The 21,267-nt window shown below is 42.0% G+C and overlaps 1 long non-coding RNA gene across 1 annotated transcript; it reads right to left on the reverse strand.

Moving 5' to 3' along the window:
• Positions 1–18,827: 18,827 nt before the first annotated feature.
• On the reverse strand, positions 18,828–20,338 carry LOC122491295. Its single transcript, XR_006299327.1, has 2 exons — positions 20,178–20,338; positions 18,828–19,810 (listed from the first exon to the last, which is right to left on the reverse strand). It is a non-coding gene; the product is annotated as an uncharacterized LOC122491295 (long non-coding RNA).
• Positions 20,339–21,267: the final 929 nt, after the last annotated feature.

Here is a 21,267-nt window from a genome sequence, read left to right on the forward strand (position 1 = left end):
GTGTTTTGGTTTAATTACTGTATGCCTACTATCACAGCAGTTTTTCATATGGCAGAATTCATCTTAGAAACTTGGTCTTTCACATCTTTGTTAGTAATTTAACCATTATAAACTTTTTAAAAATTTTTTAAAATTTTTATTTGTTTTTGAAAGAGAGAGACAGAGACAGAGACAGAGACAGAGACAGAGACAGAGTGTGAGCGGGCAAGGGTCAGAGAGAGAGGGAGACATAGAATCCGACGCAGGCTCCAGGCTCTGAGCTCTCAGCACAGAGCCTGATGCAGGACTCGAACTCGTGAACCATGAGATCATGACCTGAGCCAAAGTCAGAGGCTTAACCAACCAAGCCACCCAGGCGCCCCAACCATTATAAACTTTTAACATAGTAAGCGAAAAACGGAAGATGCATAACAATGTGTTTATAAATGAGCATATAATAATAAATTTGTAGAGGTACCCATGCTTGTAAGTGTTTAGGTTGCTTGTGGAAAGAAACTGGGAATAGTAGGTTTTTCTGGAGAGAAGTGGCTACCTGAGGGACTGAGAGACACTAACTTTCCCTGTATACTTTGTCTGCTTTAAGATTTAGTTCCTTATGCTGATATTACCAGTTTAAAAAATTGCATTCTACTAACAAGTCCATAGGTATACATATGACTTTTTTTTTTTTTAGGTCAACAGGTGACAGACTTGAGTACCCATGTTACTGTCACCCAATGGCTATTTTACCGAATGAACAAGATACATCCACAGGCCTCCAGGATAATTCATTTCAGAAGGCACTGGCTCAAAAATATCGGTTGTATCATTTTAAGAATTGAATATAAAGTCATTCTTGGTGCATGGTAGCTGGTAACCTGAGACCATTAGTAACAATAGTATTTGCTCTGTGTATCATTGTCTCCTGTGCATTATCTACACCAGGTATCAATTATTTAGCACTCACTGTTGAGCCTTGTGCATTATCTAAACTCTTTGATTCACATCCTTAGCTCCTCTGCCACCTGCCTCTTAATCATTTTCCTGCTCATTAATAGCTCCAGTGGGCATGCTCATAAAGGGGAGGCAAAACTCGAATAAATTTATTTGTTATTGTTAATTGCTCATATAAAAAGGCTTTATGAGGGAAAGGTTGAGTTTAGTGATTAAAATGAGATGTTTCAGTAATTTTATTTTTTTTCATTCTTAATTCTTTCACATCTATTCACCCTACTTACTACTAATTACTGGTTTTTCTCTTCGGCTACCAAAAAAATATATATATTATCTGCATAAAAGACTACTTAGATGCCTACTGGCCACTCATTCAGCATTCCAACATTTATCCCCAAATTGGGCAACATAAAATGAAGACACATACACAGTAGTGGGTGTTGAAATGAGATGTTTCATGATAGTAATCAAAGACGACAACAACAAAATGTAGTAATACATGAAAAGGACAATGGAAAGTGGGATGGGACGACTTAAGATGAGTATAGAAAGGCCAGGTGTTAGATGACTACTGAGGAACAAGCGTTCCCAAAGAAAACAGAGACCAACTATTTACCATGCTTATTAAAATAACTGGGAAAAGAAACAGAAATGGAACATAACTCAAAGATAGGAAGGAGTAGAACAGGTAACTGAAATGGCATTCTAGAGGCCATGAATTGTTCAGTAGGTGCCCAATATCCGTTCATTCTATTCTGATAACTGTTTCCCATTTATCTATTTGAGGATCTGTTCCCGGCCCCTGGTCTCAGTTCTCATGGTCCCTGACTTGAAAATGCTCCCTTGACTCCAGAGACAGCATGCACTCCAGAGCTGGCCAATCAAAGCACGAGATGTTCCTGGTGACGGTAATTGGTTCCCAATGATGCCATGGCCCACTTTAGACCACTCAGAGCCAGTAATACTGATTTGGGACAATTCATATTGCCCTTTTGTAGAATCAGATTTGTCCCACTGTGTTGCACTAGGAATGGGAAATTTAAAGTCAGGAAATGTTTCCACCCTCTTTTTTTCTGTGAATGAAGCTGAGAACAAAGCTGTAAAGGAGACAAACATACCAAAAGTTCAGAGCCCAATCCTGCCAAGAGGTCTGAGAGAAATCCAGACTGGCAGGACACTGTGTTAGTGCTTGCCTAAACCAGAGCCACCTGAATCCATCAGTGTCTGGCACACAAGTTAATCAATGTAAGTTTCCCTACACCTTTACAATAGTTTGGATTGAGTTTTCATTGTACAGAAGAGTCCTGACTAACAGATGTTATTCATGTAAGGTGCTGAGGGAAAGAAAGATGGTTTCATTTTTGTCTGACTGACTAGTAGTTTACAGGTAGGGTTCCTGGCTCATGGAGGTGGCTTGCCATTCATTCACTAGAAAGACCCAGCCCAGGTCTAGTGGAGCCACAGGGAGGAGGCTCTTTTACTGGGCTATAAATGCTAATAGTTTCCCTTTCACAAATTTAGAAAGTGGTAGACCCCATGCGGGAGCTCTGAGAAAATATCTGACACTGGCTTATTAACATTTTGCAATAGGAAATATTGACCTCTGAAAGCATGAGGATTTGAGGCTGAATAAAAAAGGTGAATAAAACTAGGAGGGGGTGGGCAAAGAAATGGGGCAGTGAAATTCAGAGTGGAAGTGCGGGAAATGCAAAATCATTTCCATCCCTAATATAATTGAAATCTCTCTGGACCCGGTAGTGTAACTGATGCCTGGAAAACATGGTAAATTTCACTGTGACATTGAAACCGGCTGAACTGAAACACTTTGCTGCCATCACACTTTGAAATCATCATCCTAGACTTGAACTTTTGGGAAGAGTTGAACGAGATCAAAAACTCTGAGTCACTTCTGTGATAGCTTGATGCCAGGAAGTGATGACCTCTTCGGAATAATGGGACAGTGACATCAGTTTACAGTGGGGTCACTAGGTATTATGCAGGGTGGCAAGTTTTTGTGCACTATCCAGTAATATGCTTCTTGCATGAAATATGAGACCAGAGCTCTAATTCTAACAATGTTATAAACAAACCTATGCAATTAAAGCCTAGTGCACGACTGGAAGCAGAGATAAGCTAATAAGATTATAAACCAACTAAATAGATCCTGAAGCCATATGATGACATCATGAAATTTTAGAAGATACAGCTGGTTTCCCGTGATATTTTTGCAGTTGAAAATATGTAGCATCTGGTCTTTCGTTTATCATTCTTTGCTGAAGTAGTTGTCATCTTAAGTTTCCTTTTATCATGTAGATGTGTTAAGTTTAAAAATAAAGTTGGAAGATTTTGATAGAACATTCAATCCAATTTCAAGTAAGAATTAAGCAAAAATTAATTACTGTTTCATAAGCTAACTATAAAGATGGGCAGTGCCCTGAGCCTTTGCACATGCACTAAGCAATTTTGTACTGTTGGAGCACCATTAACCTAGAGAGTGATTGTCTCTCATGCAACTGTAGAATGTTCAGTCATTCCTTTTTGCATGCTTACAAGGTAGGGAAGTAGTATAATATACTGAGTGTAGATTTCTTTGATCCAAATCCCAGTTTCACCATTAACTAGCTGTGTAACTTTGAACAAGTTACTTAATCTTTCAAGTTCTAGTTTACTCCTCTATAAAATAGGAGTAAGAGTAACTGGCATTAAATGACACAAAATTTATAAAGCATTTTTCAGCATGTCTAACATATATAAGCCTCAAATAAATGTTATTAGTCATTCACTTAACAGATATTTACTGAGGTCCAAATATTGGCCAGGCACTATGATAATCCCTGGGAACACTTGACCAAGAAAAAGTAAATCGTCTCTTAACAATTAACTGGTGTGTAGGGATCATCTCTGACATTTTAATTGCCTAATACATATCTGCTCCATTCCCTGACCCTCAACTAAAACGAGCTTCGGGAAACTATGTCTCTGACACCCAGTGTTCGAGATGAGAAAGGATTCATCCAGAGAAACAATGATAAGTGACACCTCTACAATAAAAGAGAATGTGTCCTAAAATTACATGCTATTATCAAAAATTTAATTCTAGGTGGTAGCAATGATACGGGTGGAGCCATGGAAATGTATTCTAGCATCCGAGTCTGCTCCTGATGGATGGACGTCAGGCCAATCATATGGACTTCTCTGGCTTCACTTCTGTTACGTCTCCTCTGATTTTTCAACTCCTACCTCTGTTATGCCTGCTGGCAACTTTCCCTCTGCTGCAGCCCCTGTCAGCCCCTGCCTCATGTCCTGTCATCTGCATTACACAACCTCAAGCACTACCTCCACTGACACTTCCTCTAGTCTCTCCCAGATCTGACAGGGTCCCTACCTGCCAGGAGCTCACAGTCTAACAGGGGATCAGGGATTTGAAAATTCAACTGTATGTAATTCTGGATGAAGTAAGTACTAACAAAGAAACTTAGGAAACATTATAGAAAAAGGAAAGTTTTATGAACAGAGTGGTATTTGAGCTGACTCTGTCTTTTGATGGGCAAAAAATAAAAGGAAGACCATCTCAGCCTACGGTAATGGCAGAAGCTTCTAAAAAGGTCATCACTTTGTTGTTCTTTTAATAGCACAAAAACCCAAAACCAATGAAGGCTTTCAACACGATGATCTAATCACTTACATCTTCTGGAAGGGCATATTTAGGTCAGTTTTTCCAAGTATACATGTGTGAATGACGCTTCTGGTTTTGCAGAGTTCCAGAAGAAACAGAAAGGCAGCTTTTTCGCTTTGCTTTCGTCCACTAGTTACTTGCTTAATAATGTACTGCAAGTGGCAGCTGTTAACATAAAGTCCATTTATAATGTGTATGTGTTGGGGGGGGTGGCGATGAGTACTGCGTGTATATGTGTACACATATACACACATACATACATGCATAAAATGTAAAACAATAATTTAGAAACAAGAACCATTTTGAATTCTAAAACAGTTCGTCTAATTTCTATAAAATAACACTAAATAGTGATAATATGATGTATTATATTTTCCACTGGTATTAGCAACTGGACTTATTTTGTTTCACATACCAGAAGTATTGTAATTACCATAGGCTAATTCAAAAAGCACATGTGGAGTTTTCGAACATTAATTACTCACTCTTTTTGTGATGAGTTGATTAATATGGCTAATCCTCATTACTCACCTGAGCCTTAGAGTCATGATGGCTTTGATCCGTAAGATATATAGAAACAGGACATGACTAAATGAGACAGTTCAGGCTCATGGTATTTAGATATGTCAATGAAAAACCTTTAATGCCATCACAATACCGGTTCTTATCTCTCTTCACCAGAAAAGAACACAATAGAGCGTGAGAAATGCATATGCCCAGGTTTTAACAAAGAGCCCATTACCATATTAGACTTAGCTGTGCTCAGTTAACTCTGAAAGATCAAAATACAGGCAAATGATCCAGCGAGTGCACTTTATTGCCAAATGTTGTCCAAATTAAATAGATTATTTTAGCAAATGTTTCATTAGTGTTTGACTTAACAGACAAACCACTATTTTCCCTCTGAGCATGTTTTAATCAAAATGGAGAAGCCAGCAAATGCTGTTTGATAGTTTTCAAACCTACACCAAAATCTCTTCCACCATCAAATACCTTTCAAGTTCCTTTAAAGGTGATATTAAGAATGCTTATGCCCAAATTATATAGCTCAGTTCACTTCAGAGCTTTCTTGCTATTTTACGTCAATTCTCTTCCACACATCATTCCAACAGGATTAAATTATATATGCTTTAAACATACAATGTGTTGAAGTAGTGAGAGTCAGCCTAGCTTCCTGAAAAGATTAATTAAGTGCATAAGCTCTTTCCTGGGTAGAAAGAACCTATCTATAAATTTGGTTCTTTGATGCAGGATCGAGCTACTCCCCCACCCCCACCCCTGCCACCAAATGGATTGGAAAAAAGTGTTGATCGCAGGTAGGGCTAGTCTACAATAAGAATGTCTTGTTCACATTATACAACTGAGGAAATCTGAAAAAGCCTGACAGGTAAAAACCTGACCCCTTCACTGGCCTGTGGAGTGTCTCAAATTCCCACTCTTCAATTCACTCCTTGTGAATTTTCTAAGACCTCTTCTAAGGAGTCCAACACAGTAACTAGCCAATTTATTAGCAGGGATTAGTGTATTTGAGCCACTGATATATCTGTGTCCATGGAAAAAAGCAGGCTTTTAGGAGAGTGACTAAAAGATTTTAGTATTTGATTAAGAAATGAAACATTTGCAGGAAAGCTTTTTTCATAACACCCTGAAATGTTGCTAAAAATGAAAAGACTGTATATTTGTGTAAATTCAATATCATGTGAAACAAGGCTCTAGTATGGTCAATGGTAGCAGAAACTAGATTTAAAAACAAAATGTGAAAAGATTCCAAAAACTATCTGACAGCTGATTCCCCCCACCCTGAAAATTGAGAAAAGATAACCGTTATTTGATTTTGAAAAAGAGAAAAGCTTGAAACATCAGTATTTTTCAAAATCAGTTTGTGAACTGTCAGATTAAATTTTTCAAGGATTGAGGTAAGTGATAAGTAAAAGGTTGAGAGTCACAGTGTAGGGCTAAAAAATCCCAGAGATGGTCACTGAGCACTCTTTTAAGAAATGCTACGTAGGGGTGCGTGGCTGGCTCAGTAGGTTAAGTATCTGATTCTTAATTTTGGCTCAGGTCTTATCTCAGGGTCATGAGCTCAAGCCCCATGTTGGGCTTGGTGCTGGGCATGAAGCCTGCTAAAAAAAAAAAAAAAAAAAAAAAGCTACATAGTCGATGCTTCTTGATGGCATAAAAGATTAAGTTGTGTTAAAAAACAAAATAGACATCAATGATTGGGCCAAAAAGTGATCCGTGGGAAATAGACTCAATGTGAAAACATTTTAGGAATACCTTAATGAATGTATTTTACTTATATTGTCCTTTGACTTATACATAAGAGTGATAAAAGATTTTTTAAAATCTATGTATCAGTTAAGCTTAAAAGGGGTCCTCCAATAAGTATAAAAGAAAAATTCTGTGTGATGAAAAAGCATTGTGTCTTTATTTGATTATAATCTTCTTTCTTAACAGTACAAGAAACAATTGATGGTGTGTTAGAAAGAAAACTGGTGCATAAATCCACAACGTTCTATGGAGCTGTAATAAAGTGAGTTAGAAAAAGAGCATGTACTAGTACCAAAAGTAAGGTTGGCACATTGCATAACTTGGTTTAGGACTGGCCTTGATCCCAAGGAAGAGATCAAGGAAATAACAACCACTACTAAAAGAGACCTGTAAAGTTCTGATGCATGCAAGCCATCTGGGTATTAGAAAAGCAAATTTTACCCCATGGGAGGAATCTGAATCTGCTTACAATTGATAAAATACCGTGCTAGCCTTATACGTTAACACATTGACAATCAATGGAGCTTGCTGGAAGGGTAATAACATCTGCAACACATGGTTTAATGACAGTATGTTATAACAAGTAGGTTTTATAAAAGCCAATCAGTGATGACCATAAGAAAAAAAGCATGTTGGTAAATTCATCTTTTATGATATGGTTCAATAATCTCTTCCTTAAAGGAAGAAACCCTTCCTTGAACTCCTAAAATATGAACCAATGCCTCCCTCCCTGTTAAAAAAAAGCAAAAAACATCTTAATCACGTCTTGATTAAAGAACATACCAAACAAAACATTAGCTGACTCCTCATATGGGTACCACAAAGTAAGTAACCATAGTTTGTTCATTTGGTATCAAGAGAACTTGATATAGTGCACTGCAGGGTACTTAGCAGGCAATCAATACATAATTGGTGAAAGAATGAATATGCTTAATGTATTTTGTATATAAGATTCACAGGCATTAATTTGTAGGCAGACAGTTCGTAAATAAGATTAATGATGCTGTTACAATATTACAAGTCTTAATTTATGTGGTATAAAAGATAATGACTACACTACAAATATTAGTTTATTGATCTACCGCACCCATCTTACCCTTCTAGTTTTACTAGCCCTTTTCACAGGCTTGGGAATGTCAATCCTTTGAATTAAGTTAACTTGCCCTCACCTCCACTCATGGCTGCAGCTGATTAGAAGAGGGGTGGATACTTGCACATAAAAGTAGTCCATTTGGCTGACCGATTGTCAGTCAAAATTTCTATTTGGAGAATTGGACCAATAAATGGTCTGAACAGGAGGAGAATGAAGACACATTATTGGTGGAGCACTAGGATGAAGTGCTATGGTCTCCTGAGGGCGAGTGAGGCAGCATTTCCTTAGATTCCTTGTGTTTTAGTCCTTAGAAGTTCCTTTCTTTTCAAGTTAATTGGTATGTTTCTCTTCCTTAGTAGCAAAGATGCCCTATCCAAGAGCAAGTACATTTCTTGTATCCTATCGAGATCAAGATATAGTGTACTGGTTAACACTGGTTGGCCAACTTTCTAAGAGCTGGAATATGATGAAATATAATTAATGCAAGATGTACCCAGATTTATTGACCAACGATCATCAAATAATGATGAATCATTGTTTATTTTCCAATCTAAAATATTGTATATGCCTCAAAAACTTTAGGTCTTGCTCTATACCAGAAATAACGCTTTGGCCACTGTGGCAAATAATACCATGGAAGGACACACTAAAGATCACTCTAATCCCTTTCTAGCATGCCTTCCCGGTGACTAGAAACTGGAAAACTGAATGTTACATATGTTACGCATATTTCCTGGGTCCCAGCAAAAATTGTGTAAATTATCTATTATATTATTTTATAATAAGCCCTTTGGCTGCTTAACTTAGCAAGAGTTCATTTTGTTTTCTGAACCAAAGAACCATGGCCTATGTAGTAATTGGTACCAGAAATGGGATGCTGCCCAGCACCACTAGCCCTGAGTTAGTTGAAGTGGTTGGATGGTGAGTGGTGAGGGTCTAAGTTTAATGTGGCGGCCACGTGCCTAACCTGTCCCTTGCTTACCTTAAAAATCAGGCTACTTGCTGACAGAGGCTATAACGTTAAGAGACAGAGCAAAAACAAATGTATAGTGTTGGTAGGTGGTGGTTCATTTTTGTTATTTTTAGCAAAATCTAATGCATTAGGTGAACCCAGACTAGAACTAAACCTTCTTGAAGCAGGGGTGGAAGGAAGCCAAGATTTACCAAGAGAGGTATTCTCTGCCTGTGCATGCTAATGACACTGATGGAGAGTCCAATGATTTGGGCCTCACGGTGTCGAAAAAGCCATCTGCCTCTGTGCCTGAACTTGAAGAAGTTTTAAGCTGTAGCCTTAGCAGGAGGTAAGACTCTTGCTTTGTCATAAAGCAGCAGTGATATTGCTGGCAGTAGGTGATGAACTGTATTGCTTCCCCATCGAAGCCTATTATTTCAGATGCTCTCAAGGTAACCACCATTAATTTAAGGGCCAAAGGGAGAGACAGAGTACAGAGCCTACTAAATAAAAGAGGAGAATCTGCAGGTTGAAAAACCATGTCTAGGCAAGACTTTGGCTATGGTAGTTTATACATAGAACAGAATGGAAATACATCAAGTCTGTTAAATGTTTGAAGGAATTATCTTCATAAAGAAATCCCCAACTTGGTCTACAATAGTCTGTGGTTATCAAAACTTTAAAATAATCTCTGTGGGGGCGCCTGGGCAGCTCAGGCGGTTGAGTGTCCGACTTCAGCTCAGGTCATGATCTCTCAGCTGTCAGCACAGAGCCCCCTTCGGATCCTCCACCCCCCGCTCCCGCCCCTTACTCACTCACACACACTTTCTCTCTCTCAAAAAATATAAACACTAAAAATTTTTTTAAATAATCTCTGCACCCCAGTGTTTCAAGTCCACAACATCTCCAAGAAGGGCATCCTCCCTTGTGCCCACCTCATATGTATTTGTTGAGGAAAACTGGCAAGAAGAAATCTCCCAGGGGAAGATCCAGGAGCATCAGAGGACAAAACATGAAGGAAAACATTCAAGGGAAAGAACCAGAAGCTGTCAGGTTGGCCAACCAAGGAACTCCCTACGGTGTTAGGGCAGGGAGTCCTGGCTATTCCTGCTTAGTAGGTTTTGATAATTATTATGGAATAGTGACTAATGTTTCTCATTTGCCTTTTTCCAAATGGACAGGCTTATTGCAATAAGTCATTCCTTCTACAAAACTTAAATGTGCTGATAGCTGAAAACATGTCTTTAAAACTAAATTGGTGGTCAGCCTGCAAGGAGTTGCATCTGGGGTCCTTGGAGAGGGCTGCACATCACCGGGAAATCTTAGGCAGATTCGATGCCGTCACAGAAAAAGACATGTGTCTGGATGCATGGGAGAAACAGTGCGACTGTTGTATGTGTGAAAACAATGGTGTGCATGCTGGTTTGGGAAACCAGAGGCAGACCATGACAGAAAATTTCAATAGCCTGCTGTAGTGGTTTTAAGCTGTGCCCACAAATTACTTGATACCTCCCCTTCAAGATGACTTTCCTTTTAAGAGGGGAGTTAATTTAGCGACTTACCTCTAATTAGTAGAATAAAACGGAAGTACTTTCTGTGAATTAGGAGACCAGGTCACGAAGGACGTTGTGACTTCACCATTGCTTCTCTTGGAAGGCTCCATCTGGGGGGAGTTCAGCAGCCACATCATCAGGATACTCAAGCTCATGTGGCAAGGACCTGAGGTCTCCTGCCAACAGCCATGTGAGGAACTGAGGCTTCCTGCCAAAAGCCTTGTGAGGGAGACTTCTTGAAATTGGATACTCCAGCTCCAGGCAAGCCTTCAGATGATTGCAGACCCTGCCAATATCCTGATTGCAACCACATGAGAGACGTTGTATCAAAATAATCCAGCTAAGCTGTTCCTGAATTTATACCTATCAGAAACTATAAGATAATTGTGTTTCTTGTGTTAAACTACTAATTTTTCTGGTGCTTTGTTATGCAGCAGAAGATAACTAATACACCCATTCAACATCAGTTCTCATCTTCTTAGAAACCAAACCTTGATTTTATCTGAGTGTTGTTCCCAGCTAAAATACTATGTGCCCCATACTCCCTCTGGATACATCCAATGAAATGTTAGTAGGAGTTATCGGATGGCCCTTTCAGGAAAACTCATTTAAAACGACATTCTTTTCGCCTGAAATGCAAACGCAATGACTGGAGCTTCAGCTGCCAATTAAACATCACAAGGCAATCTTTAGAATGAAAGCCAAGAGCTAAAGGTGACAGAATAGAAGCAACCTGGGTGTCTAAAGATGATGGCATCATCAAACCAGCCCCAGAAATGCATTTGTGAAGTCTCTTCACATTGCAAAAAAATAAACTTCTATCTCGGGTTAGTTGCTGTTAGTTCTTGTCTCTGTTACCAGCAACCAAACGTACTTACTAGCTGATGGAATGTGGAATTAGATTTCTTGGATATGACTGTTAGGAAACATAATATAGTGAACCATCTAACAGGAGTAATCATTTAGCGTTGTAGGAATAGTTATTATTATAAATTACTGAGTTATGTATCTCATGGAAGAGAGCTTTGTGGGACATGAGCAGTATGTGCTGTTTATCCAGGATTTTCTTCCTTAGTCACCCCTGGTACACACACATGCACACACAAACACACACATGCATACATATGCGTTCACACACACACACACACACACACGCACACACAGTATAGCACACACTGAATTATTGACACTTGGGCTATCCTGATAAAACTGTCCTTCTGCACTGCATCATTTAAGAATTACAAAGCAGCCAAAGCTAATTTCCAAAGTGTAGTTTTTTTGTTTCATGGATATATATATTATTTTGCTGATTTCTGGCAAATCACATGAAACAAAAATAATTTTGAGTTGTAACATTTTTAAAACATGAGACTTTATTTTCTGATACATGTCAAAGTTTTATTTTCAAAACAAGAAGATAGAAAGCTCCTTTAGTGTTTACTTTGTTTTTTAAATATATAATGGCTTTATTTAGATATAATTTACATACCATACAATTCACCCACTTTTTTTTAAAATTTTTTTTAACATTTATTTATTTTTGAGACAGAGAGAGACAGAGCATGAACGGGGGAGGGGCAGAGAGAGAGGGAGACACAGAATCAGAAGCAGGCTCCAGGCTCTGAGCCATCAGCCCAGAGCCTGATGCGGGGCTCGAACTCACAGACCGCGAGATCGTGACCTGAGCCGAAGCCGGACGCTTAACCGACTGAGCCACCCAGGCGCCCCAACAATTCACCCATTTAAAGTGAGTAATTCAACAGTTTTTGGAATATCCAGAGTTGTACAAACATCACCACAATCAATTTTAGACCACTTTTATCACTACAAAAAGAAATCCCATACCCATTATCAGTAAATCTCCATTTCTTCCTAAACCCTGCCCCAGCCCTGGGTAATCACTATTCTACTTTCTGTCTCTATGGATTTGCATATTATGGACATTTCATATACATGTAATTATATACTATGTGGTTTTTTGTGACTAAATTCTTTTACTGAGTATCTTCTTTTCAACTTCATTCATATTGAGGCACATTTCAGTTCATTGCCTTTTTATTGCTGAGTAATATTTCACTGTAAAGATATACCACATGTTTACCCATTCATCAACTGATGGATATTTGGGTTTGTTTCCCTTTTTGGTTATTATGAAGAGTACTGGTGTGAACATTAATGGGCAAGATTTTTTTGTTTTTTTTTTTTTTGTGGAGAAAAAGTTTTCATTTCTCTAGGGCATATACTTAGGAGTGGAATTGATAGGTCATGTGGCAAATATATTTAACCTTTTGAAGAACTGCCCAAATGTCTTCCAAAGTAGCTGCAACATTCTAGATTTTCACCAGCAACGTATGAGGGGCCCAATTACTCTGCATCCTCACCAACACTTGTTTTTATCTGTTTTATTTTGTTTTGTTCGTTTATAGACATTCCTAGCAAGTGTAGAGTGGTAAAACATTGTCATTTGGATTTGCATTTCCCGGGTGGCTAATGATAAGGAGCATCTTTCCATGTGCTTATTTATGTTTTCTTTGGAGAAAAATCTATTCAAATCCTTTGCTAATTTTGTTTATTTATTTATTTAATTTATTAATTAATTTACTATTTTTGAGAGACAGAGAGCATGGGTGGGGGAGGGGGAGAGGGAGACAGAGAGAGAGAGAGAGAGAGAGAGAGAGAGAGAGAGAGAGACTCTTGAGTTGTGTGAGGATCCACACACAGCGTGGATCCTGCCCTGGGGCTGGATCCCACAACCCTGGGTTTATGACATGAGCCAAAATCAAGAGTCAGACACTCAACTGACCGAGCCACGCAGGCGCCCCAGATCCTCTGTTTATTTTTAAAAGTTGGGTATTAGTCTTTTTATTATTGAGTTATACATCCTAGATACAAGTCTCTTATCAGGTACATGATCGCAATTTTTTTCTCCCATTCTGTGAATTGTCATTGCAGTTTTTATTGTTCCCATTGAAATAAGGAAGATTTTAATTTTAAGTCTCATATTCCTTCTTTCCCTTTTGTTACTTGTGCCTTTGGTATTACATCTAAGAAGGCTTTACTTAACTAAGATCGTGAAGATTTATTGTTATATTTCCTCCTAAGGGTTTTATCGTTTAGTTTTTACAGTTAGGTCTATGATCCATTTTGAATTAATTTTTGTGTGTGGTGCAAAGAAGGGGTCAAATTTCATTCTCTTCCATAAATATCTAGGAATCCCAGCATCATTTGTTGAAAAGACTACTTTTTCCCCCATTGAATTTTGTGAAATCTTAGTGGTGTATATGCATATTTGTGTATGTGCATGTATGTTTGTGAAAAGTAATTTCAGTTTAGTGAAAAGATTAACTATATAAGAATTTTATGTTTTTCAAACTAAACAAATCTAAAATAGACATGTTGCTGACCTTGTCAATTTCTTTTGAGGGTCAAACAAATGGTAAATATACATTTGTGACTTTATAGCTTTCTTCTCTACAGAACCTTGAATAATTTGGGAAAACGTACTTTGCTTTAGTTGAATGTTATCTGAAGAAGAGCCCTAAAAATTAGTAGGGTCATGTTGTACTCAAATGATTTATTATACGGATATATGTTTGTAAAATATCAAAACGAAATTGTTATTCATTTATGACAGGACTGCTTAATGAGACTAAAGAACCCATTTCTACATAAAAAGATAAGACTTCATGTAATACTTACTTTCAATATAAACGGACATACTAAATGGACACATCAACAAAACTGACATGTTTTCTTTGGCTTCACTGGGATTTCTTGGCTTTTTGGATCCCTTAACTATGTTAAAGATTTTCTTGTTTTGGCAATGAGAAGGCTTCATCCACATTCGCACTGCGCTGAAGCATCCTTTTCTTGCACATTTTCAGCTGCTTCTACACAATCGTTTTCAGACTTTTTTTTTTCTTAAGATCCAGTTTACAGGATTCCTTTTAGTGTAGATACTGAGTGCCCTGGTTTTGCCAGTCCTTGGCCTTCAAGACCCACCAAAAGTAAAAAGGCTCCAATCTCGTGATGGAAAACCGCACAGTAACCCGCAGATGGGGCGTCTAAACATCTTCATCTTAGCTCTTTAGACCTTTTCGGTGCTCGGGGCACTACAGCACATCCTCACCGCGGCAGCTTCAGGCAGGTGATTGCTTCAAATAAAGGCTGGGCTGCATTTTATAGTCCAACAGTAACTGAGCATGGCAGCACTGAAAAGCAAAACCCTGGGCTTCTATACAAGAAGCCTGACAGTAACTAGCGTAGACGTAGTTCTGTGTTCTAGGGAAGACTTTTTTAAAGCTTATTCAACCCCCAACTGATAGTGTTTTATTTCTGCCATAAAGCCAGTTTACACGAACAGTCCAGAGTTAATAGAGATAGGAGTCGTTGTAGCTACTGTATGGTTAATGAAGACACAGTACATAAAATGTAAACTTTGCTGATTCTCTAATTGGCAGAAAAGCCTAGATCCAAGAAAGTCGTTTTTATAACACAGCATCACTTCACTAGACACCAGTGATCAACGCAAATGAAGTCTCCGATTCAACGAGATTTAGATTTTCACCTTAAGAAAGTTTCTTTTAACTGTATTGTTAAATATTTTCATCTGTCCTCTGGGGCTGTGCTGGCCAGTGCGGCAGCCATTAGCCACATGTGGCTATTGAAGCTTTGAATGTGACTAGTTCAAACGGAGCTGTTCACTGGCTTTTGAAAACATAGTCCGAATGAAAGAACAAAAAATCTCCAATAAATAGTTTTTAGGCTGTGTATACATTAAAATGATGCTTTTAATATATCTGGATAGGGAAAGTATGTTATTAAAATTAAGTTTACCTGGGGGCGCCTGGGTGGCTCAGTCGGTTAAGCTGCCGACTTCGGCTCAGGTCATGATCTCACGGTCCGTGAGTTTGAGCCCCGCGTCGGGCTCTGTGCTGACAGCTCAGAGCCTGGAGCCTGTTTCCGATTCTTTGTCTCCCTCTCTCTGACCCTCCCCCATTCATGCTCTGTCTCTCTCTGTCTCAAAAATAAATAAACGTTAAAAAAAAATTTTTTTTTAATTAAGTTTACCTGTTTCTTTGTATTTTTTAAAGTGTGGCTGCTAGAAAGGTTAAAAGTACCTATGTAGCTCACATTTGTGGCTCCCTTTATATTTTTTATTGGATAGTGCTTTCTCTAGAGGCCAAGGGACTAGAGCTCTGTAGCTACACTGGAGTTCCATCTGTAAATATTTTTGTCAGTTGTCATAGTTCATTAGTCACTAGTTCATAGTGTATCATGTAGATGCAACACATCTCAATGTATATCTTTGTTTTCTTTACATGTCTTTACTGTCAAACAGCCTTTTTCCTTTCCTCAGAATCTCTTTCCTACTTTGCCTGCCTGGTAAATTCCTCTTACTTTTCAATATTCAGCTGAAGCATTATTTTCTCTGTCAAAATTTCCCTGAACTCCCTCATCCCCCACCCATACGCCAAGTAGAGCTAAACACTGTCCACTGGGCTATGACAGAATCTTGCCCCGCATCTACTGAGTGCTGTTTGTTGAGCACAGGGATAGGTGGTAGAGGCATCCAAATGTGAACCCAAGGGATGTGGGCCCTGTGGTGTTTGCATCTAGAATGAGATACAGACAAGATAAACACCCAGTCACAAAATGATGTGAAACATGCTCTGCCAGCAGAGACTGCGGGAAGCCAAGCTATCCCTCCAACCAGCCTGATGGCAGGGCCCTGGCGGTGGACGGATCGGGACTGCATGGCGCCCCACTGAAAGTAAAGCTTCTTGTACTCCTGCTTTTTATGTAATTTGGCCTTAGCGTTGGTCAGGGCAGCCCCCCTACCAATAACGGTACCTGGGGATTTGTCGGTTGGGGAATTGCCTGCGACAGCCACCCCCACCCCCTGGCCCCAGGAAAAGAACCACTGGGGAAGGAAGTAAGATTCCAAAGGGAAATTATACCCTACATCCAGCCCTTGCCACCCCCTATAAAGACTCCTCTACCTAAAGGAAGGATAGCCCCATATATTTCCCAGCCAAGGAGGGGACAAATGGGTTCGAAATCCCCACTCCGGCAACAAAGGAATGTATTTACGGATACAAGTTACTCCAACCCCTAGGCCCACTTGGCCCCTAGGAGGCATTCCAGATGATAACTGGACCTGGTGGGTTAAGGTACAGAATGGTTCATTAGTTCCTAGGTATACATTGCCTCTCTGGGAGCGCATAAGGTGTGGGTTCCCAAGGCCCTCTTGGCTCCCTCCCGGTACCCCAGACCAAAGCGAATACTTTCGGTCCTTGTACTGCAAATGGTTCAAAGGAACAATTAAGAAGTCATGTCCTTGTAAACGTTCCACTTGAGGTGTTGAGAGCTAGATGACCTTGAAAGGGCAGGAGGGAACGTTACAAGAAAATAACTATGTTGTTTCTTAATGGGTGATTACACAAAGGAACATTTTTAGAATTAGGTAATGCCAGAAAACATAGATGACGCACGCTATAAGGAATTTGCTAACAAATATAATGCCACGCTTGCCACAATAAAGTGTCCAGTCTAACATACTGCTGTTGTCTGAGCCCATTTGTTATTTTCGCTGACGCCATTCATCCTTTGGGAACCCTTGGAGCTGCTGAGGCTGGACCCTGGCAAGAGACTCAGGGAGGAAAACATAAACATACATTTCCCAGGCTACTTCTTTGTGATGGATAATCATATAGATTCTGAACATTAAATGTCTGATGCACAGGAACCATGGGTTTATAAAAATACTTTTGTGTTTAAGTATATAAACTGAAGTGCATCTTTTTCAGATCACAAGTGGTTAAAATGAGAGTTGTCTTCAAAATACAAATTACTGAATAGGCATTCTTACATTACATATATGCCCAATATCCCTGCAATGACTGTCTTAGACAGGAAATTTAGGTATTGATTTTTTAAAAACAAAGAACAACAACAAAAGAGCCCCACCACAATTAGCACGATTAAGTAAAAATGAATTCCACAAAAGGTGGCCAATTTACTTTTAATGATGCACTATCAAAAAGAGTTCAGGATCTCACTATTGGATTTCTGTGGGGTTGAAGAGATAGATTAATAGGAGGTGGGCAGCTTTGTTAAGTCATCTAACATGGCGCTGGACTTTTTAACACTAGCGTTGGAGGGCAGTACCAATACTCTGCTTGTTGGGTTAACTGTGTAACCTCACTTATTAGAAGGCCGTTTCTCTATGAACCTCAGTGATCCAAAACCCAGTTAAGGTACAAAAAGAATACTTTTTTTTTAATGTTTATTTATTTTTGAGAGAGACAGAGACAGAATGTGAGTGGGTTAGGGGCAGAGAGAGAGGGAGACACAGAACTTGAAGCAGGCTCCAGGCTCCGAGCTGTCAGCACACAGCCCTACGCGGGGCTCGAACTCAGGAGTTGTGAGGTCATGACCTGAGCCAGAGTCGGGTGCTCAACCGACTGAGCCACCCAGGCACCCCAAAAGAATACTTTTCAAAGCAACATTTGAGTAGTCTGAATAACTGTCCCTAAGTCTATGCATTAAGGTTCATGTGTCTTATTCCTTGGTGAACACATCGGTTTCTTACCTAGGACCTACTTAGTTTTACTTTACTGAATTGTGACAAGTGAGGCTATCTAGATTCCCAGTCTGCACTAGACCAGACACTGCCAATGAGAAGAGGAGGAAAATATTGGAGGCAGCATGCTGTGGCAACAGAGAAAAAGGACAACAGATTGTCAGTTAGTGAAGGGGACGAGAGAAACTACAAAGAGCAGAGATAATCACTAAGTCATAGAGTCCTTCAGTGCAGCGATTGATAGCTTATATACCTCCTGGGAGCATCTCTTAACAACTAGGAAGAAGCCTGATATAGAATGTTTTTGTTGAATCCGCTACAATTTACTGCAATAAACACTTTTAATAAAATTAACCCTGAATTTCCAAGAAAAAAGCCAAAGAAAGTCCAATATATTGCTCAAGAAAAATATATATATAACTCATTTTAGAAAATCTGTGTGTATCACTTAACAGTTTTTTGTTTGTTTTTTAAGTTTGACTCCTTAAAGGGCCAGATTCCAATTCTGATGATCATCACTTAATTAGAACAGTTCACTTTCACCAACTGGATAAATGATGTACTGTAGAATAGCTGACTTTACACAGTGGCCTTGAGCAAATTTCAAACTGTTGTATATGCGCATAAGAAGCTACCATATGAAGTTTAAACTGCGTTAGATGGCAACAGATTACACAGTTGAATCACTAGGGTGATGTAAAATAATTGTTCTAAAATGCACCATCACCATTAAGCAAAATGATCCTACCATGTGCCCAGCACTGTGCTAGGTGGTGCATTTATTAAGCATTGCTTTCACTTTTAAGATTTGGAGGTGTTACAGAACACTCATTCATATTTTTAAAGGTTAAAAGACATTTTAAATGCACAATACAGCCATTACATAACAGGCATAGACTACTGTTTCATGACTAGGATAGTGGTTTTCTTAAGTGCGCTGGCGACTCTATTTTCCAATGTTATCGAATTCTTAAGGATTTGAAAACCTATACATAGGAATGGAGTGCCTCATCCTCTCATTTGTTTTGTGTATTAAGTGTTTTAACACAGGCATGCCATTTCCGAGTTAAGGGTGAGGCTAAGCTGTACTTCAGCGTTTTTGTATCAGGCAAAAGACAATTTCAGCAACGGCACTCATTTCCCCCCGGTACTTTTTTTCATGGCGAGTTACTAAACGCTAGATGCTGGAGTCAAAAAGAAACCTGACATCTGGGGAGGTGTTGAAGGGGTGTTAATAGTTCTAGTTAGATGTCTGGGGGAGCGTTGAGGATAAGATTTTAAAACAGCAAATGCAAGGAGAAGGAGGGGGGATTATGGTTTTGTAGGACTCTCTCCTCTCTCTACTTTCTCTCGCCACCAATCCATATGTGCCTCCCCCCCTCCCCAGTTCAGAGGCGGGTTCAGCGAGATTAAGCTGCAGGAAACCGAGAGGCTCCACAGCGCTGCCGCCCCGGCCTCGTGATGTAATTGTTATTTCTTATTCCGAGACTGAACCGAGCAGAGCTGCCGAAGAAGTGGCAGTCCTGTTCTTTCTGCCTCGTCTTGTGGGGTCAAATTCTTCCCCGGGATGATGTAGATTCGCTGACCGACTCCTGCCGGAGACTTCGCAGTGACAAAGCAGTTGAAGATAAACCCTGCTCCTGGGTCCTACGTCCGTCCAAGGAGCTGGACGGGGCACTCCTCAGGTCTCCTTCCCAGTCTTCCTCTCTGAGTCACTCCACATTGATTCCTGGGTGCCTACTACGTGCTAAGGCGTGGGGTCAAAGTGACCTGGAGTTAGTGCCCGTGCCCCCCCCCCCCGCCAAGATTAAAGCAGGACACACAGATTACAAGGTGGTGGAAGCTGGGGGTGGGGTGCGTGAGAAGGAGCCGAGGGAACGCGCGTCGTGGGGTGAAATGGGAGCGGGGGCGCCAGCACCCCAGCGGGACCTGGGCGTCCCGGCCCCCAGGCTGTGTCCCAGACGCGAGCCCACGGCCGGCGTTAACGAAAACAAGCCCCCGGGGGGCCCGGGAGGAGCTGTCCAGTCGCCTTGGGCGGTCGGGGGCGGCTGGACAGAGCCGGGAGCCGAGAGTGGGGGGGGGAAGGGGTCGGCTCGGGCGCGTGGAGCACCCACCTCTCCCGGCCGACGCAGTCCTCCCGCCGCCTTTGGCCCCTGCAGCCCCCGCCGGGCCATCCAGAGGGCGGGCAAGGAGGAAAACAGCAAGCCGGGGGCGGGGGGGGGGGTGCTCCTCAGTTCCCGCGAGCTGCCGGGACCCGAGCGGTTCCTCCTGCCCCGGTGACAATGGGAGGGAGGGGGAAAAAAGGGTTAAGAAACTTGGCTGAAGAGCTGAATGGCGTGGAGCGGCGAGGGGAGGGACTGGGCCGCGGCGGACTCGGCGGCGGAGGGAGGAGCGCGGCTGCGGGCGGGCGGCGAGCGAGGCGCTCAAAGTCAGCCTCGCAGACATTGCAGCAGAGCCCCGAACTCGGGAGGCGGCGGCGGCGGCGGCGGCGGCGGAGGAGGAGGCGGAGGCGGAGGAGGTGGAGGAGGCGGCCGAGGCGGAGGGACGCGCCGGCCCCAAGCCCTCCCGCCCGCCCGCGCACGCCCGCCGGTGGCCCCGCGGCTGCCACTGCGCTTGGCAGCGCTGCTGACCGGAGGGAAGAGCTCGCCGGGGCGCCGAGGGAGCACGGGGCGGCGGGGCGCCTTCGTGGAGTGCGCCTGACGGAGCCCGAGGCGCGGAGCCGCGGCGGCCTCGGGTGAGTGGCGGCCGCGGCCGGGGGCTGCAGGAGCGGCCGCGGGCGCCGCCGGAAGCGGCCCGGGAGCGCGGCCCCGCGGCGGCGGCGGCGGCGGCGGCGGCTGGCAGGGCCGCGGGGGCGTCGGGGCGCCGGGGACCGCGCTGCCTGCGGCGGGAGCGGACGCGGACGGCGGGGTGGGCTCAGCTTCGGGGAGGAATCGTTTCCGGGGATATTCCGCCTCTCCTGCCGGGTCCGAATCTTCCCGGGAACTCGGGGTGGGGGGGGGGAGGGAGGCAGCTGGGCCGGCAAGTTGTGGAGTTGGCCCCGGGCTCACCGGCCGCTCTGTGGCTGTCCTGGGCCGAGGGGCGGCCTCCGTGTGCTCCCCGAGGCGCGCCCGGCACGGGTGGCCGGGCCCGGGTCGTGCCCCGCTCCACTGCCCCCTCGGCCCGGAGTCCCGGGCGCTTCTCGCCGCGCAGCCCTCGGTCCTGCTG

Source organism: Prionailurus bengalensis, chromosome C2 (genome assembly GCF_016509475.1).
Source record: "Prionailurus bengalensis isolate Pbe53 chromosome C2, Fcat_Pben_1.1_paternal_pri, whole genome shotgun sequence".
In the NCBI taxonomy this organism is placed as follows: Eukaryota; Metazoa; Chordata; class Mammalia; order Carnivora; family Felidae; genus Prionailurus; species Prionailurus bengalensis.